Source organism: Patiria miniata, unplaced genomic scaffold, assembly GCF_015706575.1.
Source record: "Patiria miniata isolate m_02_andy unplaced genomic scaffold, ASM1570657v1 HiC_scaffold_18, whole genome shotgun sequence".
In the NCBI taxonomy this organism is placed as follows: domain Eukaryota; kingdom Metazoa; phylum Echinodermata; class Asteroidea; order Valvatida; family Asterinidae; genus Patiria; species Patiria miniata.
In genome coordinates this window covers 4953441-4981049 of record NW_024037056.1, presented here as the reverse complement: position 1 = coordinate 4981049, position 27609 = coordinate 4953441, and the positions used below count along the sequence as shown (strand labels likewise).

The 27609-nt window shown below is 39.8% G+C and overlaps 1 pseudogene; it reads left to right on the top strand.

Moving 5' to 3' along the window:
- Window positions 1–3636: 3636 nt before the first annotated feature.
- On the top strand, window positions 3637–24458 carry LOC119724362 (annotated as a pseudogene).
- Window positions 24459–27609: the final 3151 nt, after the last annotated feature.

Here is a 27609-nt window from a genome sequence, read left to right as displayed (position 1 = left end):
ATTTGTTCAAAATTGTGATCCTGTTGGTTGCATTTTTTCATGTGTTTATTTTAACTCTCTTTATAGTTTTGATTATTTTATTGCTGTTAAAGACATGAGTGGGCAAACGTCGTAATTGTTTCCAAGAAACAATAATTTAGTAGGTGTAAAGATTAGATACACCTTTCTCTTTTGTATATATCTGCACTTGTTGCTTGTAAAAATTCAGTTCACAACTGAAATTACATTGTTGCGATTTATAATCATTTTTTTTTGTAGTGGGTCTGTGGCTGTACATCTAAAAAAAAAAAAAGTAGTGTGTGCAAAATTACTAAATTACTAACCAGAAAACGAATGAAAACGACTTTTTGGGACCACTTCTCATGGGGCTTATTTTCTTGTTGAATTACCTGATCTCTCCTGAAAGATTGTTTTCTTAATAATTGGCTGTTACTTTAACGAATTCTGTAAATTTAAGTTTCGGACAGTAACCTAACTTATAGTAGCGGATTGTTTCTTCTTTTTTGTTCACTAGGCATCTTAAAAATAGGCTCATTCCTTTTGTTTCTGACACTTTGTAGAATCTACCATTTTACATTGCATTTTCATTTCCATAGTATGATTACTAGGTACTATTTGCAGACAAAAATGATGCGATGTAGTCTGCACAATATAATTTCTTATTATCAGAGGATCTGTAACTGTTTACCGATGGAAGAAAAATAGAAAGAAAATAAAACGATTCTGTTTGGGCGAATGAGTTGTGGTTAGTTTTGGTTGAATCGTGGTGTGTATTCCGATCATGGGAACCAACGGTTTTTCATATAGCCGGCCCCCTCCCACCCACTCCAGCTGAGCACCTGTAACATCAAAAAAAAAAACAATTTGGAAACTTAATTGCTTGTGGAAAGTGTAGAAATAAATGTTGCTATTGAATGAATTGAATTGAATTGACATAAAGCAGCTACTGTGGTGTTTATTTATTTGTTGATAGATTTTCCCGGCCAATTTCCTGAAATGTTCATTCACTTCTGAAAATCAGTCATTCGTTTTCGTTTGAATTTGAATGCACGTCTTTAATCTATTTCAATTTATCGAAGTTCAGGCGTTTTCATTGTACGTGCATCGGTTTTGAGAAACGACGGCCAATTACCTACCTGTGCATTCATCTACGCAAGCATACCTTTTCTAAATTGATTTCAGGTACAGGTAACTTGATTGACGGTTAATGAAAAAGAAACCCCTAATTGTATCTGGTGCGATATAACATTAAACTAAAACTGAAATAGAATGGTGAATGTTTGAAATCGCCCTCTAAAAGCGAAAAAGAAGTCTTGTAAATGAATCTGAATTGACATAAACGAATGGTGCTATACTCAATCACTTAATTGATTGAACTGAAATGGAATCGAATGCTAGTGAAAATGAAACGCGTGTTCAGAGCGATTCTCAAATTCAGACGAAATGAATGACCGATTTTCAGAAGTGAATGAACATTTTAGGATACAGGGTGAGTAAAAAAACGAAACCCCAATGTCGGGACTATTGTTTTATTGAAGTTCTGCATGTAGCACTTTCAAAATCTAGGATATAAAAGACCAATTCATCATTCTTTTAGTACAACAATCTTTCAAATCACTCATGTACTTTTCAAGTTACGGAATTTTAAACACAACCCACGTACCGTTTTAAAGTTCTGTCCACGGCGAAAACAATTCACACACATCCCTGTATGTGTGATTTTTTTTCGTTTTGCTGAAAGACTAGCACTGACCATTTTGTGATCCATGGACAGAACCTTAAAACCGTGGTTGTGTTTAAAATTCTATATCTTGAAAAGTACGTCAGTGATTTGAATGATTCTTGTACTAAAAGAAAGCATAATTATGTATTGGGCTTTTATCCTAAATTTTGAAAGTGCTACATGCAGAACTTCACTAAAACAATGGTCCCAACATTTGGGTTTCTTTTTTTTTTACTCACCGTGTATTTCGTGTTAGATTGGGAAAGGGCTCTTGTCGATGTCGCGTGTGAGGGATTAACCAATAATAGGGAAAAGGAGTCCGATTTTCATATAGGAGTCAGATTTACGCCACTGGACACTAGGGACGCTATATTTCATGAAACTTCTCTGCGAGGGTCACATTTCGGGTTTTGTGTTGGGGGCATTTTGGTACTGGGTTAATATTTAGGGGAGGACCCCCGCCCCCCCCGCCCCCCCCCCCCCCCCCCCCCCCCCCCCCCCCCCCCGCCCCCCCCCCCCCCCCCCCCCCCCCCCCCCCCCCCCACCCCCACATTAACAGCCGGGAAACGTACATATTATTTTATTGGGCACCACCTTACACTAGAGGGCACTCTTCAGGATATAGATGTACAATGTAAATGTATATCAATGATCGTACTCGCGCTTCCAAAAAAACCGGCGCATTTTAAAAGCTTTTGTACTTTGTTTCTCCACTTTTCAGTGCTATTATATACATTTTGGTTCTTGGGATGTTTGAAAATACCTCGAAATCCGCATTTTTTTTCATCACGAAATTAAAGGTGTTTGTGGGGGGGGGGGGGGGAGGGGGGGGAGGGGAGGGGGGATTCAATAGCCCATACCCCTGGCCCCATTTGCTTACCGTTAAGCCAAGCAGCTCTTTGAAATTGGGCCCTGGTCTTAAAGTGGGGGGTATATATCCCCCACCCCAATCCCCCCCCCCCTCCCGGGACTTACGCCCCTGAGATGTCATAAAATCTTAACATTTTCTTTACAGAAATTATTTGTTTTTAAGACTGAACTTTTTAATTACTTATATTAACATTTTTAATACTTTAATATAGGTTTTCCCGGCCAATTTTCTAAAATGTTCATTCACTTCTGAAAATCGTACGTCATTCATTTTCATCTGAATTTGAGAATCGCTCTGAGCACGCGTTTCATTTTCGCTACCAGAGCATTCGATTCCATTTGAGTTCAATCAATTAAGTGATCGATTGAGCAGCAAATTTGATAGATAGATAGATAGATAGATAGATATAGATAGAATAGATAGATAGATAGATAGATAGATAGATAGATAGATAGATAGATAGATAGATAGATAGATAGATAGATAGATAGATAGATAGATAGATAGATAGATAGATAGATAGATAGATAGATAGATAGATAGATAGATAGATAGATAGATAGATAGATAGATAGATAGATAGATAGATAGATAGATAGATAGATAGATAGATAGATAGTAGATAGATAGATAGATAAAAGTTATGACTTTTATCTATCTATCTATCTAGATACATAAATTGGTTAACTATTTTTATTTATTTTTAATTTGCACGTGTCTAGCCTGGCTTGCAAAACCGTGACTTCACTGTATCAATACACGTCATGGATTTTTCGAAGCCTCAACTTTTCAAAACTAATCAGCTGTATACAATTCAAATCTGCCATATTTTTCTGTCACATTACCAAAGTTACAGAATTCTGCTAGAAATCTGCGTAACAATTCATTCTGCTGAATTTTCTGTCAAACTCGGGTTTTTCCGAAAACTTCTTCTGTCAAATTTTGCCGATATCCGGATATAAAACGGTCACCCAACCTCGTCCTCAGTGCTTACTTTATTTCCAACCTCATAGAGAGTGTGGGCGCGTACTGCTCGACACCCTGAGGACGAGGTAGACAATGGACATCGATTGATTGAACGAGCCTAATATTAGGCATTGTCCAATCACAATCTTCGTTAAAAAGGCGGTCAATGCACAGCGCCATTTTCAATTCTACTTGTTTTGAATTGACAGAGCAAATTGGGTAAGTACTATTTGAACAAAAATTCCCACTCAAATTACTGTTTTGGCGATATAGTGAAGAACTATTGTCGATAGAGACTTTTTACTTTCTACGTAGTGTTAACAACATGGTTAAACAGTGGGGGTAGGGGGGGGGGGGACATTTCTTGAAAAGGGCACTTTTTGCAGTCGCACAGTCGCACATCCGAGCTGAAATGTAGAGACTAGAGTGGCCTCCGTAATATCAAATACTAAATAGTGGGGGGGGGGGGGGGGGGGGGGCTGGGGGGGGTGGGGGGGGGGGGGGGGGGGCTGGTGCTATCTGTCAGGCATGCAACTTTTACTCGGATCAGCTGATTTCCTCTTTTTTACTTCCCATGTGTGCCATTGAAAATAGAAAAGGCAGTAGATATTTTGCCGGAGACGGCAAACCTTCAGTATATAACGTTAGTTTGCCGGATATGCACTGAACATGCGCGCAGTTACTGTTTTTTCGTACTTAAACATTTTTCCGGTGACAAATTTTAGTCTGGCTCCACCATGCCAATATTATCATTGTATTTTTGTATTTACAAGATGGGAATCAGACCATTTTATAATTTCGGACTTTATTTCCCTTTAAAAAAAGATAGGGGCCTAGTGGATATTTTGCCGGAGGTAATGACGGCAAACTAACGTTTACTAAAGGTTTGCCGGCGGCAATCCATATCAACAGAGGGCGCTGTACTCTTTAAGATAGGGCTGAATTATAAGATGTATTAAATTCCCACCAAAAGTTGTGAAGCTCGTTTGGTGTAGTGGTTAAGCAATAGCTCTAGAGAGCGGAATGACCTGGGTTCGATCCCGATCCCCGCCACATTTTAAAGTTTTTTTTTCCCATCCACGAATAAATAAGAATATTCTTCTTTTATTATTTTAACATGTCTCAAACATTTTATTGCAGAGTGTTACATTTTCTTTTTCAGATTTGTGGCTCTGGAGGATTTTTTTTAAAAGGGAAATGAAGTCCGAAATTATAAAATGGTCTGAATCCCATCTTGTGAATACGAGGTTACAACGATAATATTGGCATGGAGCCAGACTAAAATTTGTCACCGGAAAATGTTTAAGTACAAAAAAACAGTAACTGCGCATGTTCAGTGCATATCCGGCAAACTAACTGTTTACTAAAGGTTTGCCGTCTCCGGCAAAATATCCACTGCCTTAAAAAAAATCCTCCAGAGCCACAAATCTGAAAAAGAAAAAGTAATACTCTGCAATAAAATGTTTGAGACATATTAAAATAATAAAAGAAGAATATTCTTATTTATTTGGGGATGGGAAAAAAAACCCCTTGAATTTGTGGCGGGGATCAGGATTCGAACTCGGGACATCCCACTCACTAGAGCCATTGCTTAACCACTGCACCGACTGTGCTACTACACAACTTTGGTGGGAATTTAATACATGTTATAATTCAGCCCTATCTTAAAGAGTACAGCGCGCCCTCTGTTGATATGGATTGCCGCCGGCAAACCTTTAGTAAACGTTAGTTTGCCGGCGTTACCTCCGGCAAAATATCCACTACCAATAGAAAAGCACTGTACAATTTACAAAGAAGTCTTGAAAAGATGTTAGTTTCCTCTTTTTTGTGTGACTTCCCAGTTGCATGCCTGATCTGTCAATGGGGGCGCTGTTTTAAAACCGACATACTCGTTACTCCTAGATTAGGCTCCGCGTGAGCGGAGCCTCGTAGCTGATAGTTCTTGAACTTGGAGTATAGTGTTGCACACTGTGTACAGACAAATTTGGTGCTTTTCTGTTCAGGGTGATTCATGAGTGAAACTGAAATTAAAAAAACAGGCACTCAAAATGGCCGATGGCACAAAAAAAGGGTGCGACTTTCTTTTTAAAAACGGCACTTGTCATGCTTGTTAAAAAAGGGGGGCACTTGTTAAAAAAACAAGGGCACTATATCACGAAAGTAAGCGTAAGCGCTGGTGAAAAAAAGGGCATTTGAACAATGTTGAATGGAAAAGGGCAGTCTTTACAAAATATTGGGGGGGGGGGTGGTAATACTTTAATAATAATAGGGGGCCTATCATCAGATGCGTATTGTGTAGCCCCACTTGTGTGGCCTCCGTATTGCTCCGTTGTACGTTGGGCCACACGTCTGGTTTTCCAACCTACTGAGGAGATTAATCCAAAACCGGCACACCTTTTTTGGGGCATTTTGTTACATACCACTGCATACGGTTGTATTCTATGATGTCTCATCTTTTGCCCTCCGGGCAGATTAGGTAATCTTTTTTCAAATTTTTAGAGAAATTTAGACACTTTTCTGGAGCCCTTATGTGCCAGTTTGGGATTTAACTCGTCAGTACATTGGGAAACCAGACGTGTGGCCTAACGTACAGCGCAGCAAAACAGTAGGCCACACAAGTTGGGCTAACCTATTGTGCAAACCCGACCCGAAACCGGCCCGACTCAAAACCGACTTCGGGTCGGGTTGGGTCGGTTTGTCCATCATTTGAGTTGGGTCGGGTCGGGTCGGTTTCGGTTTTGCGTTTGCGATTTTCGGGTCGGGTTAGGTCAGTTAAGCCATTTTGAAAAAACCCGAAATAAACCGAAACAGAATGGAAATTCACATGGTGCACTATTTAGTGCAGAGTCACTGCGCGCGATGCCACTATTGACTATTCAGCACTGAAAATTGTTTGCGGTCTGTCTAAATCGGTCTATAACATGTAGGCCCACCAGTTGGTCACTTTGTGTGTGCCGTATGGCATGATTCCGTTACTGAAAGCCCACATTTTTTTACGCGAAGCGGGTCAGTTCAGGCGCAAAAAAAATGAACACATTTGCCAAAGCCACTTATTTCTTTCGGGTCGGTTCGAATTCGGTTTGTAAAATAAATGTCTCGGTCAGTTTGGTCTTGTCAACCCGACCCGATGCACAACACTAGTAAAAAAAACCTTACCAGGGTCGAGGTCTTTTTTCCCCTCAAGATTCTTTGCAATGCAGGATCCTACAATCGCGTGAATTTACAGAAAGCTTTGTATGCAAGTACTTATAATACTTGTGAAATGACGTGCCGCGTGACAATTTGAGTGTATTTACGCAAGGATGGAGTGTGGCATTGTTTACAACGCCACGTTCATATGTGTAGAGTAACTCTACACCCCGTGAACGTGGCGTCAATAACAATGCCACGCCCTTCGACATGTTAAAAATTTTCAACCAGAACATCAGTTGTCCCGAGGTATTACATTTTTGAGGGGAATTTGAATTTTTGAGGGAAATTGGGGGGTAAAATGACAACGTAAAACGCAAAACGAAAATAAAGATGGCGATCACCGCACGATGTACCGTCATGACTGTGAACGCGCAAGGCGCACTAAATTGCAGGGCACCAACTGTAAAACGTGTAGGAAAAACCCTAAGAAACTGTTCAAATTACAAACAAAAGGTGCCATTAGAATTCAGGCAGTACTGGAGTCATAATGTGACACTGACATCAAGTGGAAGGGCGATCGTGTAGTGTAGGGCCCCTGTTTAGTTTCGATCAAATTTTTTGTTACTCAAGAATGACTTTTTCAACCTAAAGCAGACTTTTTTTTTCAATTAAATAGGCGTAGCCAAGGGGTGGGGGTGGTTAGGGGGTTACTTACCCCCCCCCCTCCCCCACTATTGTGAAGACTGCCCTTTTCCATTGAAATGCCCTTTTTTCACCAGGTCTTCCCCACCCCCAAAAAAAATATTTGTAAAGAGTGTCCTTTTGTGAACAAGTGCCCTTTTTTTCTTAACAAGTGTCCTTTATTTTTAAAAAAAAAATCAGTCGTGCCCTTTTGTGTGCCATCGGTCGTTACGGGTGCCTTTTTAAAACATTTCGTGCAGGTTTCACCCTGAAAAGCACCATGTGTTGTTAGTTCGTGTGCGTAATCGTCGGTTTTTGAACAGCGCCCCATCGACAGATGGTACCAGCCCCCCCCCCCCCTCTCGCTATTGGATTTTATGGAGGCCAAGTGTTCAGATAAAAAAAACCTGTCAAAATTTCAGCATGGATGTGCAGTAACCTATTCAAGAAATGTTTAAACCCCCCCCCCCATAAAAATGACCTTGCTACGCCCCTGACAGTACAGTGTCTTACCCGTATCTCCCTTATTCATGTAATACATGTAGCTAGAAGTTTTTTTTATGGCACAACAAAAATAACTACAGTGGCTTATGCGGCGCAAATGGCTGATATGCATGTCTTGAGCCCACTTGCAACCAGGTGGACCTACACGAAGCTCTAAGCATGCTAACTAAACAGAAGATATTGCGGCAGCTGTTATGCATGCGCAGAAAGCAATAGGCATATATTCAGGGCATGATATTCTTGTAGAGGGCCTAATTTATATCTATTTCCCCTCTACTTAGTGCCTTTGCAGCATCATTTTTGGGTTGTACAAAATGGATGGACAAATTGAGGAACCTATGGAGACAAATGCTGAATCACAGGAGAATAAAGGTAAAAGTTTAATATTTTGCCTTCTGTTTTATTCAGACTTCTCATAGACAGGGCCAAAACAACCTACATGTAACTTTTCGTTGGATCCACTGATTTCCTCATTTTTTACTTCTCATGAATGCCATTATAAATTGAAAAACACTGTGCAAAGTCTTGTGTGGTTTGGAGTTTTTTTCCTCTAAATTCCCAGTTGCATACCTGTAAGTTGTATGAATGCCAGTAAGCAAATTAGTTGCTAGTTAGATAAGTCCACCTGCATTTTTGATACATGTACAATAGTGTAGTCCAGTCCATCGCACGTCACAAGTCATCACAAACTATCACAAGTCGGTCACAAGTAACTCAGTTTCTAGTCACAAACTATTCATATGAACTTTGACAAATGCATTCCTTAATGAGTCTTCTTCCCTTGATAACTTGTGAAAGGATTTGTGATTTAACATGCATCAACATTGTTATGGACTTGACCACAACTCAAAACTTTCTAGAGTGGAAGAGGGAAACTGATAAAGAATAAAGTCAAACCTACAATTAAATCCACACAAAGAGTTGGAAAACTTGCCGTCATCAGCAAATTCATCGTTTTAATCCCATAAAGAGAATGAGCCTTCTCCAAGCCAGACTGACCCACCGCGGAGTATCAGCCATGAAACATCAATCAACACTTCACAGTCCAGTGTCAATAGTGCAGCTAAACGTCCATCACCAGATGAACCCAGACTCATGATCTCCAAGATTGTCACAGAAAATTTCAAGTCCTATGCTGGGAAGATCTCCCTTGGCCCATTTCACAAGGTAACCTTTTGTGTAAATGACACTGTAAAAATCATCAGTTCCTCATGAAATTATTTGTTTTTACATAACATTAGTGTGCTGTTAAGAAATCTTGTTTTGTTGTTTTGCAAACAATTTGAGATGTCTTAAAGCACTTAAATTACATTTATAGTTACCGGTACACAATGGACCTATCCACCTTAATGTATGATTACACACTTTGCTACAATTTGTCCGTATTTTATTATTTGACAATCATGATGACCTTTTCCTTGTAGAGCTTCTCATGTATAATTGGACCCAACGGAAGTGGCAAGTCCAATGTAATAGACTCCATGCTGTTTGTGTTTGGCTATCGTGCTGCCAAGATCCGCTCCAAGAAGCTCTCAGTCCTGATCCACAAATCAGAACAGCATCGTAACCTGACCAGCTGCACTGTAGCGGTCCACTTCCAGAAGATCATCGACACTGGGGTAACTTTATATACAACATTTGCAAATATCAAAAAAAAAAAAAAATGTGTACCAAATTATTATGAAACAGTACCTTACTGGACTGTTAGTGAGGCAGGCTGTCAGCTGACATTTCAAGAAAAGTGACATTTTTGTATCAATTTCTAACACTGGTCGGCCAACCAGCTTTAGAAAAAAATACTGGGTTTTTTCCAAATATTGCCCCCAATTTCACATGTTTAGTTAGTCCGCATTTTGTTTACAATCGAGTACACCCGTATGGATGGGTACAAGCCAGCTAGACTAGTTCCCTGAACTTACAATTCCCGGACGTCTATAAATTGCTCCGAAATTTCATTAAAGTGGGGTCAAAAAACCAGACTACATGAGCAAGATTGTTTTCTTGGCTTTTCCAGCATCTATGAACTCAAAACTTCAAACAAGTCAGTGTAACAATATTGCTATATAATCCATCCTTTTCTGAATATTACAGCAAAAGCAAGTGTTGTATAATCCCTTTAATTGGTCTGTGTGTATACCTTTCATTATAACAACTGACAACTCAAACTCTCAATTAAAACAACTCAAAAGATTAATATATGTCAGAGAACCATTCAAACCAACACATACCAAAAACTAAATAATTATGAGTAAATAAATACAAACTAATTCTTTAGGCACATTTGCCAAACAAAATAATGCAGCTTATGGCTGCATAAACAAAATGGCAATGAATATTGTAAGCAAAGTATTATTTATGAGTGCAATGGACACTATTTTGTTTCAGGTGACAGATGCAATTCGAATGAAATTATTCTTACCACTGCATGAATGTGAAACATTATTTGTTATATACAACACTTGAATAAATCATTGTCATCTGATTGGTCAGAGCCACCAATCATGTGACCGAGCAATGGAATTTCTATTTAACACCATGAAATGGACCTATTTTTTCGGTGTGGCTGGGCCATGGGTTAGGACAAGTAATTCAATGACGTGATCAAAGATCTACCAATCAGATAACAGGGATTTATTCAGGCATTGTATAAAGAGGTCTATATTAGAACCTAATTATGGATTTGTTTGTTTGTTTGTTTGTTTTTTTTTCAGCCGGGTGACAATGACTACAATGTGGTTCCCAACAGCACCTTTGTGGTCTCTCGTACTGCTTATCAAGACAGCAGCAGCAATTATTACGTGGATGGAGGAAAGAAAGTCTCTTTCAAAGAGGTCACTGCTCTGCTCAAGTTGAGTGGTGTTGACCTGGATCATAACCGGTTTTTGATCCTACAGGTACATAGGAAATAAGGCTGACACTTATTGTTAGTACATAAACTTTTATTTGACTTATTACTCTTTTTGCAGAATGACTTCCATTACAGTTTAACTGTATGGAGACAATGAAATTGAAAACTATTTATATATATGTTTTGATATTAACTTCATGCCATGCACTGATACTGAAATTGCAATATTTCACACTTTTTTTAAAGTGAAGGAAACACTTGCTACATACGTGTGTGAATGCGTTTCTTGAATACCTCAATTCATTGCAGCCTATTTTCATTCCTGTTCATTTTTCTCTGCAATTCCCTCTCAGGGTGAGGTTGAACAGATAGCCATGATGAAGTCTAAGGCTCAGACAGAGCACGAGGAAGGCATGTTGGAGTATCTAGAGGACATCATTGGCAGCAACCAGTACAAAGAACCTATTGAGGAGATGGCTAAGGCAGTGGAACAACTTAATGAAGAAAGAGGAGAAAAGGTAGAAAGGAGGGCAGGGATGGGTCCAAGGGTGTGCATTATGGGTAGTACAGGAACCGGGTACCCAACTGAAAAAAAACATGGGTACCCAGGTACCCGTTTAAGAAACCCAACCCAAAAGTTCAAATCTCGGAAGTTGCTGTTCAGATTGTTCTTGAAGGTCTGCACGATGTTACCACATCCGTGCATCAATGTATCAAAATACAGGTGTGTACAGTGGGCTTAATAGCGTTACAGTGTAAACTGCAATATTCGTGAGCGTCATAAACGTGAAATATGTTTTGTTTTCCTGTGTAACCTGCTTTTCATTTTGAAAATTCTCCACGCTCAATACCTTTTTGTTTTTTCATTGTCTGAGAAGTTTAATACTAGGTATTTGTAAAATTGGTATGTAAAAATGGGCACCCGATCCCATAATCTGGAACCAGTTCCTGACATCAGCGGTCGGGTACTCCACGTAACTGGTTCTCGATGCACAGCCCTAGATTGGTCCACACTGCCTGATCCTAACTAAATGCTTGCGGCATAGCATTGCATAAAAGTCACATTGTTCAACTTTACCATCACTAAATATGATCAAGCTCTAGCAGTTAATACATATCATCTCACTGTTTCTTGTGTGTTGTAGTTGGGTCGCGTGAAGGCTGTTGAATCTGAAATGGAGCAACTTGAGAAACCCATGAAGGAAGCTCAGGAATTCCTCAAGACAGAGAATGAAATCACCAAGAAAAAGCACAAGCTGTTCAGCAAATATGTGTAGGTTTTTTTCACAATGTTGTCTTAATTTTAGTTTAAAATTAATAAAACTGCTGCAGACTGCTCTCTGACTGGATTGACCTGAAATACTGAAAAATTGATGGTCTAAAGTTACTATCCTGGTAGAATCTTTGTCAGAGCCATTCTGCAAGGATCGAAATGTTAGGCTGCCCATTTTTTTTAGTTTATCTAACTTTTAGATGTTCATTGACCACAAGTTGTCAGATTATTAACCCTAACCCTCCAAAATCCTCTTTGCAAAATGGATGAGTTTGCAGGATTGAGGCGATGTGGCAAAAGTGTGTGGCTAATTTTGGAGTATGCTTTGTGTCAATTTCTTAGGCTGGACTTTGTTTATGCTCATCCGTGCATAAAGTTAGGCCTAGATTATACTTGAAATCCTCCGCACTGCTCCAGGATGTCACTGGCTGTGCCGCAACATGTTGACAGTGATTGCTGGAGGATTTTGCAGGATGGAGGCAGTGGTCACCCTCCAAGGACCACATTCAAGACTTAACGGAGGATTTGCATGATTGCAACGAGGCTGTATGCAATTTTTACTACATAGAAGCAGTTGGAGGATTTTGCAGGATTGAGGTTGCATCCTAGCAAAAAAATGTCTACTTCATAAATCAAAGGAAAATCCCTTCGGAATACATATAATTCAAGTTAAAGTGGTAAATGCTGTTGCTGAAAAAGCCACACATTTAAACATATAATGTTTCCTTCTGTACAGTCAGGACTGCAATGTGAATGAGAAGAAATCAGAAGAGAAGCGAAACAAAGTGGCCGAGGCCTTCAAGGAGATGAAAGAAGAACTGGACAAGTTTGCTGAGGACAACAAGACCAAAACAAAGGAAAACAAGAAAATATTCAAGTCAGTAAAATTTGCATGTGATCCATCTCCCTATATCTATTGTGGTCTTGATGCCCCAATAAACTAGGTAGAAAATATAATCCAGAAATGTCTATGAGAACTATGGTACAGACTAGATACGTGTAACAGCTAAAATATGGCTGTGGAGTTTCCAAACTCTTTTTCCCCTTTTTAATAATTCCATGTTTCACATCACAGGACGTATGAAAAACTGTCAGAGATTGCAGAACAGAAGAAGGCAGACTTTGCAGAGTTTGAACAACAAGATGTGAAGTGTCGGGAAGACCTGAAACATACCAAGGAGAAACAGAAGAAACTTGTCAAGAGTCTGCAGAAAGAAAAGACCAAAGTATGATCAGTTAAAAGACTTGACAGGTTTTGTTTTAATGGGAATGCTGTCAGTTTCATGTTCAAAAGCACATGTAGAAATGTTGAGAGTGTTTTCTCAATGTTTCAGATAGTATACCCTTTCTAATAAAGTTCTGTTGGTCTTGCCTTGGGAGTTCTTTCAGAATCAAAGCTTCTTCACAAAACAAATTGATATTCACATAGTGACATCCACAAACCCATAGGTAATGAAAGCACTGATAAGGTTATGAATCATTTACTGTCATTGTCCTGTGCCAGTTGGAGGAGTTACAAGCAGTGCCAGCCAAGAGTGAGCAGGAGATTAAGGAGCTGGAGGCCGGTAAGGAAACTTTGGAGAAAAGACTGAAAACAGAAGAAGCTAAGATGGGAGAGATTATGGCCTCCCTCAAGACAGAGACACAGGATCTACAAGCTGAGAAAGATGTAAGTTGGTCCGTGTGATCAGTACATGTAAATACAAAAGTACTCAAAGAGATGTTTGCAGCCTTGTCTGGGCAAAACAAAATGCATATATTGAGTCCAGTTCCTGACCATTTCTTACAACAAAAATAGCTTTGAAACTACACCCCTATCAATTCCAATTTACCAGGTGAAAGAAGAGCAGTTGATGGGTATGCAGAAGGCTGTCAACGAGGCCAAGTCCAAGAAAGCTGAGGCAGACTTTGAGCTTGAGACTCAGGTCAAGAAACAAGGCAGTGCCAAGGCTAAGCTGGAGAAGGCTAAAGCTGATCTGGAGAACACGACAACGACGCTAGCTGAACGGAAAGGGTAAGGCACCGTGCATCCCATTTCCTCAGCTTTACGTTGGTAAAATACAGGGCAAATAATAGATAATAAATGAAAATTGTAAAGACCAGTCCACCGTCCAATATTGGATTGTTTTGCTGGATTAAGTCCAAGCATTAATCCTAACAGTCCTGAATCCTCCAATGGTTTTCCACACATCGTAGGGAACTAGAGTTAAGACCGCCTTAATGTTTGAATAACCAGCTGTATTTCAGTAGACTTGTAAGACTTGGAAATGAACTTGACTGCAACTTTACTCCTTTTTTCAATCAGTTCCATCAAGGAATTGGAGCGGCAAATCCCACAGCTCCAGAGCCAACTGCCCAAGGCCCAGAGTGACCTTGCCACAATCAAGCAAGCCGAGGCCAAGGCTTCTCAGGAGCTGCACGCCTTGGTCACCAAGGTAGAAGAGGCTCGTAGCTCCTTACAATCTGCCAGGGATCGTGGGGCGGTCCTGGAGGGGCTGATGGAGCAGGCAAGACGGGGCAAGATTACAGGCATTCATGGAAGATTGGTAAGCACTTGTCAATGGTCATTCTGAATCAGCGATGTGAAAAGAAACTAATTTAGGGTGCTGTGAAATATGTATGGTTTCCTTGTGTACTTCAGATTTCCTGCTGGAATGTTCCTGCACAATGGAATAGTTGCACAGGTGCCCCTCATTGGTGAAGTGCAGAAAGGTGAAGGGGTATCAATGTCATTCATTACAGGACCCAATTTCATGGCTAGGCTTAATTCTCACAAAGAATTACATTTGTTTGTGTTTTTTTTGTCTTTGTGATTGTAGGGTGATCTTGGAGCCATTGATGAGAAATATGACGTAGCCATCTCTACTGCCTGTGGTGCACTGGATAACATCGTGGTGAACAACATTGAGACAGCAGAGAAATGTGTCAAGTTTTTGAGAGATAACAATGTGGGGGTTGCCACCTTCATCGCTATGGACAAGGTATCAGGCAACACTTCTTTCCATTCAGACATCTTAATGTATTCCTGAAAGCAATGTTTAATCGCAATAATCAAAGAGTACAATTTTAGGAATTATTTTTGTAGACTCTCATTGGGACTTAAAACTTTGAAAAGGTTTAAGATCGAATGAGAAAATGAGCCTCCAGAACTTTGACGCTGCATTGTGGCTTTTACAAAATATTGCTCTTGTAATTATTTGTTTCTCTACAGTTTTTTGTTGTGTCGTTTCCTATCTGATACATTCAAAGTTATATCATTTTTCAACTTCAGATGGAAGAGCGGGCTAGGAATGCACAAGTGAAGTTCAATGCGTAAGTATCCTTACACTTATCCTCACGGTGTCAGTTCATTGCATCTGTATGTTTCTACTAAAAGAAAACTCTAAATTGTTTATATAAATAACCATAAAGATTACACATAAGTAAGTCAATATTCACAAAATGATGCAGCATGAGTAGACTATCTTACGTATATGAGATTGACCCAACTTTTTGTGTGTGTATGTTGCACTCTCACATGTTTGTCTACAGTCCAGAGAATGTTCCCCGTCTTTATGACCTAGTGCGCATGAAGGATCCCAAGTTTGCTGGAGCTTTCTTCTATGCTCTGGGTAACACACTGGTAGCCAAGGACCTAGACCAAGCTACTAGGATTGGACTGCAGGGAAGCAAGCGCCATCGTGTGGTCACACTGAATGGACAGCTGATTGAGGCAACAGGTAAAGTGGGCATTGTAGTAACAGCATTTGTCAGACAAAACGGGCGATTCCCAGTAAAGTGCGACAGCAAATGGTTGCCACGGAGAGTTGACAAACAACAAAAACATGGCGGATTTGCTGTGGTTCAAAGGTATAGTCCATCATTTGTAATTTGTGCATTTTGTTCGTTTGAAGCAACAAACATGCTCAAAATCTAAAGAAGGGTCTGAACAACTAACCTGATGAAGTTTCTGCTCAGCTTCAGCTGTACATTTCGAGAAAAACAGCATTCTAGGATCTAGATTTCAAATCAAAAGTTGCTGAATCATGTTTTGAATTGTGCCTGAATTCACGTCCGCGTCCGAGACACGTTCACACTGAGCATATTGCAGTTACGGGATGTTGCGCACTGATCCGACGAATTATAGCAGCGCGCGCGTTTGCGTCGTGTCAACGCTTGCGCTCATTTCGCCGAATTAAAAAACGAACTACTAATGGAAATTTTAAGATGCACCATTGGAAAGGCCTTCTTTCGTTGATTTATTCAAAATGACAGCTTGCCAGAAGGAATAATTTCACAGGGTGTTTAGTCCCCTTACTATCTTTCAACCAAGTATGTTTTTCAACAATAATTATGTCAGTTACTTTTTGGATAGCTGCAAATGATGGACTGTAGCTTTAAACGAATGCCACTAGACAACTTGAGGAATTTTTTATAAATTGAGGCATATTCTGCCGCCTCACAAAAAATACATTGTGATAAAAAGAAAAGACAAAAAAATACTTGTATCGTACGCTTACGAAACTACAACTACAATGTTAAGTGTCCCGCGCCACGGCGCATTTGTTGACCATCTCTCACAATGAACTGCGAAAAATTGACTGGCTGTGGCAACTTCTTGGTGGCACACTGTATTGGAAATGGCCCGTATGGGCCAAAGGGGAATGTTTATATTCAATGCAAAATTGATATGCCATATTGGTTGAGGATTGATCACTAAAGTTTTTTAAACTCTATATACATTGTACATTGTAATTTCTTGTACATCCTGTGGCACTCTCCACTTTTCTTAGTTTCAGTTAACCCTTGTAGGGTATACAAAACATTGTGGATCACATGTTGAACTTTTTTGTTTTTTCGCCAACGCTTCAGGTGTGTTGGGGTTGCTGTAAAGCAACTTATAGTGCTTGCACTTTTCCCACTACCTGATTTGTTTTGTTTAGTATTAATAATGATAACATGGCTATTGGTATGAGGGAGTTGGGTTGGCAAAGCGATACTTTCCTCGCCTTTCACGACTTTGACCCGGGTTTGTTACCTGCCTGGGCCAATGTGGATTTATTTTTCAGTCCCTACCTGATTCTTTGAGTTTCTTCAGAATACTCTTCTCTTCTGGGGTTTTCCTCCCACATCTTAAAGGGAATGTACAACATTTGCTTTTGCTGCAATTTTCAGAAATAAATGGATTTGGAGGATCAGTATGTAATAGCAAATATTGTTACACTGACTTGTTTCACATTTTGGGTTCGTAGATGCTAGAAAAACCAAGAAAACCAATCATATTCTTGTAGTCTGGTTCCCTGACGCCACTTAAGATGAACCAAAGCAATTTATAGACTTGGGGAATTGTAAGATCATGAGGATCAGTCTAGCAGGCTTGTAGTCTTCACAGGTGTGTAATCAATTGCAAAGAAAACGCAGACAAACTAAATATGAAAAATTAGGAGCACTTTTTGAAAAAAAAGCCAGTTTTTTTTCAACGCTGGTCGGCCGACCAGCGTTGGCAAAATACACTTTTTCTTGAAAATGTCAGCACGCCAGGAGCCGCAACTTTAAAGGATGCTTTAGACTGTCATTCCCTAACAATCCAGTGAGATATTTCATGATAATTTGATCATTTTATTTTGTGATGTTTGCAAATTTTGTATCCTCCCTTTAACCTGTAATTTCTTCACATTGTCTTCTCTTTATTTGAACCCATGGGAGACAGTGGGTTCCACTGAATGAGCTACCCAGTTGAAATAAGAATTAAATAAATATAATCTTTACAATAAGAGCTGATTTATTTGGTACGTTCTGTCCTTCCAGGCACAATGAGTGGTGGGGGCAAGCAGGTGGCCAAGGGACGCATGGGCTGGGCTGTGCCGTGGTGGTGGACATCACCCCAGAGCAGTTTGCTGCCATGGAGCGTGAGCTGGAGGCTAAACGCACAGCCACAGCTGAGTGTAGGGACAGGCTGAGAGAGTTAGAGCAAGGGGCCCATGAGCTGGAGAAACAACTGAATGAAACCAAACTGACTCTCAAGAAACACAATATGGATATAAAGGTAATGCTTTGCTGTTTAGTGTGCTTTTAATCCTTTGTTTCAATTATAGGAAGTACAGCCCAAGAAACTGAAATTAAATTCAAAATTTAGTCGTTGAGAATGTTCTGTTGCAATGAATTTTGCAAGATACTTGATGGATCAAACTTGGCGAAGTTCGGGCAAGGACCATTAGTCAAATAGTGGTTGATTTGTGACGTACCTTACGCCTGCGCACTGATAGCAACGTGCGAACGTCTCTAGTCAAACGCTGGTCAAAATGTCATCGCAAATCTTCTGGATCCTGGCTCCCTGCTAGCGTTATGAATGCGCGCGGATATTGGTTACCAGCGAAGCAACCAACCCCAGTAGCTGGTTCCAAATAGTCGACTAGCGTAGTCAACCACCGTTGACTAGACAGTGTTCGGGCAAACGTTAGTTAACCATTGGTCAACTATAGTCCTTGCGCGAACTTGGCCATAGATGAAACTTGTTCTCAAAATTGGATTGCATCAAGATTGTCTTTTTCTCAATTATATTTTAGGCCAAGGCTGAGCAGGAGGTGACATTACGAGACCAGATCAAGGAACTAGAGACAGTGTATAAGAACTCAGGCAAGGATGTTGACATGACTGCACTGGAGAAGAATGCTGCCAAGTACACCAAGGGTAGGCCATGCTGTGTTTGATCAGTAAAGTCCTTGATTTACAGTACAGTACCTACTATTTCCAACCCAGACTGACCAACAAGCTCAGTAATTCAAAGTGATGAGACGTCTCCACTAGTGAGCTTGTGAATGTCTTCCCATTAAACTTAATATTTATGTGTGTAGTTTTGTGATTTTTATATTATAACTATGCAATTCAGCTTTTAGCTGTGAACTGGTATGACAAATATGAATGAATGAATGGGGAACAACTCTTGAAAACAACTTTATATATAAGTGCACATAAAAATGGTTGTTGGAATGTGCAAAATGATATTGATATTAATCTATTATTCAGTTTGGTGCACTGTTTAAAATTAATAAGTGCATGCGCTGCGGAAACTTCCATATATGGATATACCTCTGCTATTTAAATTGTGGATGTGTCTAACATATGACACAGTAAGTCGCCCATACCAATCTCCTTTTCTTTCATGTCCTGCGCAAATGAACAGACTTCTAAAGAAATTAGACCATTTGTTCTCATAATGGGAAGAATTCCATAAATGGACATCACTAATATTTCCCTGCAGTGACCTATCAGTCATCAGAAAGCGATAACATGTCATAAAAAGTCAAATTTAGCAGGGAAAATATTGAAGCATTTTATGAGAAGGCACTTGGAATTTTTCAGACCAGTTCTCATAGGGTTTGTGCACAGGGTGTCAAGTGATGTCCAGGTATGTAACTCTTTCCCTCAAAACTCCTGTCTGATCAATGACAATTGTTCCACTTTCCCTTTCAGAATACAACAAAGTGGCTGATGCTGCAGCCAAGGTTGAGGGAGAAGTCAAGGTCTTACACGATAGAATCATGGAGATAGGAAGCACTAAGATGAAATCTCAGCAGGCTAAGCTGGATAAGGTGACTAAGGAAATTGATGAAACTTCCACAGGCATCACCAAGGCCAAGGTGGCCATCAAGAATGCTAAAAGGTAGGTGACACTTGGGTCATTCTTGTTGTGTCTGTCTGTATTGAATTTGCTAGCATAATGCTCAGCCTGGACAGAGAAATGCTTACTTAAGGTCGGTTCAAACATGATGCAACTGTGAGATTTGAAATGCATTGAATAAAATTTGCAAATGCATCTCCAGATGATAAACAGAGCACACTGTTCAAAACATCAAGTTAAAACAACTAGGTCTTCTCAGAACCACACAACTCAGAAGAGATAAAATTCATATGGTGTTTCCACAAACCTTCCATACTTTATTCATGTCCATCATGTAAACCTACAAGTCTCATTTTTCGCCTTGCATGTTACTTGATTTTACAGATTCAGAAAGATTTTTATCAAGCATTTCTAACAACTAGTAGCTGCAAAGATGTAAATGGTCCTTACCCATCTGTTTTAGACATGGTTGTAATTTTGTCTTCATCTCAGGAACATCAAGCGTGCAGAGGAGAGTGTGGAGAACATGGAAAAGGAAGAGAAGGAGAACGCTGAGACAATGCAGAAGATTGAGGTGGAATTTAAGCGACTTGAAGATGATGCTACAAGGGTGAGACTTACAGTCCAAAAATGTTTCTGTTTCTTAATAGTGCGTACTACCTGCGATAACTCACTAGAGAGATATTAAAATAACAATACTCAGAATACTTTCATCCCTACAGAACCATTTGTGAAAATATGGCCACCTTCAGATCTTGAGAATGCACCAAGCTGTATGAAATATGATCTTACAGAAACTATGGAAGAAGGCAGTCCTTGACTCTGGCACCTAGTCATATTCTGTGTTTCTTTTGTATGATAGAGGCAATATAGTCCCATTGATTTGCCCATATGCATATCTAGTAGCTGTCAGAATGAAAAATAGTTTTGACACCGACAAAAGCAATAATGCTTTATTACAAGCAAAGTCAAATTGGATTTTATGTGCTTCTTTGGATTGTTGTATTTGAGTGGACATTGTAAATAACACAGCAACATGATTTTAGGAGTTTTTTGGTCAATGTATATTAAATCCAAAATACCTTTACAGTTGTATCAACCTGTCACCTTGTTTACTGCATATGCAGGTTTTGGAGGCGTTCAGAGAGGCGGAGATGCAAATGAAGGACATGGAGGGCCAACTGGAAAAGAGCAAAGGTCTGTCAGCTTTTTTAGTCACATCAAATATAAAAATCATTGATACTTTCATTGCTAATCTGTGGCAAAATCCCAAATGGCAGTCATCAGTAGCCATTTTCCAACTTGGGCTTTGGAAGGTACACAGGATGGTAAGAAGCAATTAGTGCTCAAGAATACTGGCCTTCTCAGACTGGACTCAAACCTACAATCTGCAGAAATTACTATCAGGTGTTGATTGCTTGAATTTATTGTATCCTTTTTTCTCTCTATCTTTGGGCAGTTGAGCTTGAGAAACTTCAGCAGCAAGAGTCTGAGATCAAGAAGAGACAGGTAGAGGTCAAACATGAGCTGGAGAAATACGACTCTCTGGTCAAAGAGAACCAACAGAAAGGCAAACACTGGAAGAAAGAGGTAAAGGGTCTAAGGTTTGGATGACATACAGCAAAATTGCTTTGCTTGTTATTGTGGTTCACTGGGAAGCTGGGTGGGCTAGTGGAGATTGCACAACTGTTGTCTGCTGCTAACATTTCCAATGTTGTTTTTTCCTGATTTTATCCATAGCTCGGGAAGCTGGAGCTGCATGCTCTGGTCGGAGAGACCTCTGAATCTCTCGAGGAGCTGAGTGAGGAACAGTTGGCCGGTATTGATACAGAGGAAGTCCAGTATGAGATCACAGTCTGTGAGGAACAGCTAGCCAAGATGAGCCCCAACCTGGCTGCTATACAACAGTACAAGAAAAAGGTCCGCCACAATCCAATAGAGGGCACCATAACGCTTACTTAGGGATATCCTGACAAGATTGCCAATACTCAAGCACAATGCAAGGCCCTACTGCCCTCTTACCTACCACTTCGAAAGAAGCAGTGAAGAAAACCTTGATTTAGTTTCTAAACCTTAACCAAATGCCAACTTTTTATCAGTGCACAATGTAGGTTTTGGTGTTTGCCCAAGTTTGCGTGGCGAGCTGTATTGATTGACATATTATCATACATTTGAAGCACTATAATAAAATCTTTTGTTGTCACCTGCATTGGTTCTCTCAGGAGGAAGCCTACCTAGCTCGCGTAGCAGAATACGATGCCCTGACTGAGTCTCGTAATGCCCAGCGTCGCTCCTTGGAAGACATGCGCAAGCAGCGTCTTGACATGTTCATGCGAGGCTTTGGCTCCATCAATGAATACCTGAAGGAGATGTATCAGATGATCACGCTGGGTGGAGACGCTGAGCTGGAGCTAGTAGACAGTCTGGATCCATTCTCTGAAGGAATTGTCTTCAGGTTAGTAACTGAGTTCCATGAGTTTTGTCCGTCATGTGCAGAGGTTTAACGACTGCTCAGACAAGGAGGACCTAGCACATGAGGTTTTCTCAGCCAAGGAGGACCTAGCACATGGGGTTTTCAGTGCAAAATGTGATGGAAAATCATGGTGAAATGGTCATCCATAGTTTGGATTTTGGACTTTGTGGATTCATTCTTCGTGGACTCATTTTCTTTAATTTAATGCTAATGGATGAACTTATGTTAGCACATCAGACCCATTTCCAGTATTTTTCACCCGAACCTTTTCACTTTGTGTCTATATGACAAGCTGATGTGCGTCTCTCTCTCTTTTTTTTTTTAACTAGTGTTCGCCCACCCAAGAAGAGCTGGAAGAATATTTGCAACCTGTCTGGCGGTGAGAAGACACTGAGCTCCTTGTCTCTTGTCTTTGCCTTGCATCAGTTCAAGCCTAACCCACTCTATGTCATGGATGAGATTGATGCTGCCTTAGACTTCAAGAATGTCTCCATTGTAGGACACTACATTAAGGTATGCACTCTATGCGTGTGTGTTTCTGGCATTGCTATGGGCTCCGTGCAAAAGTACCCCCTGCAACGGTAGCGAAGGGAGAGTTGGGGGAGACCACTTGGATTGACATTTGAACACATTGACTATGATGCCTGACGTTCACGCGAAGACTTCATGGGTTTGTGCACATTCAAAGTAAAATAAGTCATGAAATAAACATTTGTTTCCTTATGCTAGTGTATGAATCTCAAGATGTGTGGAAACTCTTCATTTTTTTCTTTGATTGTTCACTCAGGAGCGAACCAAGAATGCGCAGTTCATTGTCATCTCGCTGCGTAACAACATGTTTGAGTTGGCCGATCGTCTGGTAGGCATCTACAAGACACACAACTGCTCTAAGACGGTTTCTATTAACCCCCGCAAGCTGGCGGCTCAACAGCCACCACTGACTGAGCAACAGCAGCAGCAGCAGCAGCAGCAACCTGTCACCTGCTCTTGAGGACACAATCCACAGCCATACAATAGACAGGAAATATTCTTCTTGGAATACTGCACCAGGTGGGCAGATAATTCACATGGACTTGCCGAATTTTCTTTTGTTTGCCAGAATTGTTTTTCCAGCATGGTTTATACACTTAATTGCATTTCGACGAGTTCGGAAGGTCAGTTCTTGTGTGAAGCTCATTTTCTATTCTTTTTCCATTGTAATCATGTGTCACCTTTTAATACCGGAGCTTGAGGCCGTTCATGTGGTTGAAGTGAAAGATGCTGTCCAGGCAGATTCCAGCCACTTTAACTGAGCAACCTACACCATATTACACCCAACTTCCATATCTTAAAGCTAGAGTGGACTGCAGCTATCCAAAACATGACCAACCAAAATACTTACTTATTAAAAAGCTTACTTGGTTTAAAGATGCAATGACACTTTAAAACTCTCTGTGAAATTATTCCTTCTGGCATGCTGTCATTTTACAGAAAACATTAAAAAGGTCATTTCCAAAGATGTGTCAAGTGACACATTTTTGGAAATTAGCAGTTGGTTTGAAATTGGGTGAATGGGTGTGCACAAGCATTGACACAGTTCAGTATGTGACATCACATAGCTGCAATTGGCCGTTTGAGAATGGATGCTGATAATACGGGCGCAGTTGAAAATATGGCTCGGCAACTTTTGAATTAAAATCGAGATCCCAGAATGGTGCTTCCTCAGGAATATACAGCATTCACAGAGCTAAAACTTTGTCAGATTGTTCAGCACCCTTTTCTTAAGATTTTGAGCTTTTTGTTGCTTCAAAGGAAAAAGACTGCTCAAATTACAAATGATTCTCTCTGCCTTTAATCCATTGTACAATTCTATTGATGGGAAAAATAACATTGTTGAAACTGTACAGCACAGTGGTCGTGTGAACACAATATGCTATTGCACTTGTCCGATATGAAAATAGGTAAACTCACATGTAAATACATCATTTGACATAAAATTCTATTAGCCTTAGAAGTGTAGGATTATTGTATTCCAGTTCACCTGGTCCTTTGTGGCATGCCAGTCAGATTTGGCCTTTAGGTATCTGTCATGCAAGAACCAGGTTGTATAAATGTGGAATGCATTGAATCACGCTTGGAAATTACCGGTAATTGTTTATGTAAATATATGTACACAGAAGTCATAAGAGTTGCTGGGTGTTTTGTAGATGTCCGTTAGTTATGCAGCACAGTTTTCTATCAGGGCCGAGTCTGGCCCAACTTTGTTACTCCTTTCTCTCCTTGAGTTGATGATTTTTTTCAACTGTGTAGAGCACACAGTGTTAATGTAAATATTTAAAAGTTTTGTTTTGGGTTTTTATTTAAACCATTTGGTAATAAATGAGAAAAGACAAGTAGTAAGTCCAAAACTGTTCATGATTTCCTTTTATTTTGGTTTCTTTTGTTTCACTCATCTTCTTTGATTTGAAACCATTTTTTTTTTACATTTCAGTTCTTTAGTTGTTGACATTTCTCCACATTCACAAAGAGTCAATTTATTCACCTGCAAATGGTACAACTTGATGTGTCAACCTTTGTGTGGCCACACAATTCCAATCATTGTTGTGCTGGAGGTCTGTACATGTTGATGAATTAGTGCAGACAGGATACTAGCCTTGCGTACAAAAGCTGTACTTAGTCACCTGTAGTTTCCTTTTGCACTTTGTCCTTGAATTATTTTCAACCCCAGTTGCCTACTTTGTCTGTTGACTGAATTTGCTTGAAATATGATCTGATTGTTGGTGACTAGCCTGTGTAAAAGGCATGGCAGGGGAAGTGGGTGAAATTTTGGACTGTCTGTGACTGTTCAAACAGTGGGAATTGTTTTAATTAATCGTTATTTGGAAAGTTCTACTACAGTGTGTGTGCATTTTTCATCATAAACTATACATCATCATAAACTATCATCAAAGTGGTGACCTTTAACCTGTTGTGTATAGGCGATATGCACTGAGTACATAGATACGTACATGTACGTGTTTGCAGGTGTATTGTTGCACAATCAGTGACGGATGTAAGGGATGTTTGGATACAGCTATAAATAGCATGTTATCGCCAATTGCCTAACAAATTGGCTTTACGCAAGACTCAAGGCCTTTTCAAACCGTTGGCAAATGCAACTACTGTGCTGGAAATGTACCAGTGAAATTCTGCAGCTGCAAATGTATTGTGGATGAATTGGTAAACAACCCTAGACTTGTTGAGGTTCTGTTTAAGTTTGGAACCATAGGATCAAGAATGCTTGTAAACCTCTGCACAGTTGACAACATTTAAGCTCAGTTTTTCTGTTTGTTATTTTGGAGAGCCTAAGGCATTTACACATGTATCTCTTTCATCTGCCAACAACTGAAACAACTGAATTGAATGCAAAGATACCGATAGAGAGAAAGAGAGATACATTTTGTACAGAGAATAGAAGGCAATGAGTGGGCTCGGCAAGGGTGCAAAAGGTATAGGCAAAGGGGGCATCAAGCGTCATCGTAAGCTGATATTCATTCCCCTGCCTCTTGGCTGCCCCGCCATCCGCCGCTTGGCTCGTCGGGGAGGGGTTGGACGGATCTCAGGCCTGGTGTACCATGAAGCAAGAGAAGGGCTGAGACACTGGCTGGAGGAGGTCATACACTGTGCAGTGATTCACTCGGAATATAAAGGCAAGACGACGATCACAGCATGGGACATTGTGCACTCACTGAGACTTAAAGGACACGTCTTGTATGGATATGGCTACTAAGAACAGTCCTCTCGTATGGATATGGCTACTAAGAACAGTCCTCTCCTGTACACATCTTGTATGGATATGGCTACTAAGAACAGTCCTCTCCTGTACACATCTTGTATGGATATGGCTACTAAGAACAGTCCTCTCCTGTACACATCTTGTATGGATATGGCTACTAAGAACAGTCCTCTCCTGTACACATCTTGTATGGATATGGCTACTAAGAACAGTCCTCTCCTGTACCTATTAAGAATCACACAGATCAGCTGTGCATACTTGTGCACTTATCCTAGGATCGGCCAATTTTCACATATGCTTCACCAGTACACCATGAGAAAAAGGGGGAAAAAAACACTTTCGAGGGATACTGCTCAATTTGTATAGTAGGATGGTTCATTATCTTGGTGCGCATTAACTCTGAATTAAATTGAATTTGGTGTGGATTTAGCAGCAGGCTCCTTATAAATCTGGCTGGGGGGGGGGGGGGTGGCGAAAACACTTCAGAAGTAAAAATATATTTGAAGGTGAATCTCGTAAAATGGGGATAATAGTTTTTTTAATCATGTTGAATGAGGTAAAGCTCTTTAAGTAGAGAGAAATCCAAGGCCAAGTAATTTATAATCCGTACAGTCATCTCGAGCTGACAACAGCTCATTTCCTGCGGCCTTCCATTTCTCTTTGGTTCTGCATCCATGCCACAGGTTTTTGTGTTTGCTGTATTTACATCACAGTTAATAATAAACGTGTATCTCTCTTGTCTATACTACAGCCTTATCCAAGGCGAAATAGACATTTTAACGGATAGAAACCACCTTGCATGTATTCAGAAATTATGATTGCTTTAACAGTGCTCATCATAATTTATGAATCAGACTCAAAAAGTCCTAAACCTGATCACTGCTAGATCCACTCATGGTACTAAGCTAGAGGTTATTGACAGCAGACCCGCTACATTTGTACCATAGACCTTACAACAAGCTGTTAATTTTTATTTTACTGATTTTATAAAAACAAAGCCATAAAAAAAGCCACACGGGAGAATCACTTTGGTGCATGTATATTGTTATCTCTTTATTTCAAAACATTCAACTTCAAATATGAGCAGCAAGGCATAGCTTGTTTAAGGGTTTTTTTTATTCTGAGCCTCTTACAAAGCCGACAATTGTTGAATAAAATTCCATAACATGAAACCAAAATTCTAGGGTTTTGTTCATATGAAATGAGTATAACCTAAAAACTACAATTTAATTGCAGATTTTACTGGGGTAATTTATGATCTTTTACACTGCAGTTAATATATTCCACTGTTTCTTGAGCCCTCTTAAATTATGATTTGAAAACAAAAAGGAAGTTAATTTTTGTTTAAATTGCTGATATACATGTATTAGTGTTTACCTCGATGACTTGAATAAAAATTATCAATGGCAAATCATGCCCATATGCCAACGAATGTGCATACATAAAAAATACTGTAATTTTCTATTTTTCAAACCTTTTAACAAAGTGCGATTAATTTTGTTCACAGGCTGTTTTCATCTATGGTGCAGCTACATGTATTATCCTACCACAATAAACGTGGATGAAAATTTTTATACAAATCAATTAATACTCTAATCGTAAGAGTGATACACTTTAATGTATCACAAAACACCAACGTTTATGTTGTTTCATTAAAAACAAATTTAATTACCACAACCAATCTAAAACAAAAAATGTAATTACTACAGTCAATAATCCGAGTTCAAAATTTGCACCATATGGGCGTACTACTACAAAGTCCAAACACTATTTTTGTACTAAGG